Below are 239 nucleotides of genomic sequence, written 5' to 3'. Positions count from 1 at the left end.
CCTTTGCTCCTCTTTCTCTCCCCTCACCTCCTCTCATCTCCTCATCTCTCCCCTCCCCCTATCTCATCTCATCTCCTCTCCTCTCCTCTCCTCTCCTCTCCTCTCCTCTCCTCTCCTCTCCTCTCCTCTCCTCTCCTCTCCTCTCCTCATGGTTTCCTCTCCTCTCCTCTCCCCTCCTCTCCTCTCCTCTCCTCTCCTCTCCTCTTTCCTCTCCTCTCCCCTCCCCTCCCCTCCTTTCC

The sequence above is a fragment of the Engraulis encrasicolus genome, chromosome 15, assembly GCF_034702125.1.
Source record: "Engraulis encrasicolus isolate BLACKSEA-1 chromosome 15, IST_EnEncr_1.0, whole genome shotgun sequence".
Lineage (NCBI taxonomy): Eukaryota > Metazoa > Chordata > Actinopteri > Clupeiformes > Engraulidae > Engraulis > Engraulis encrasicolus.
This window is presented reverse-complemented; position numbering follows the sequence as displayed.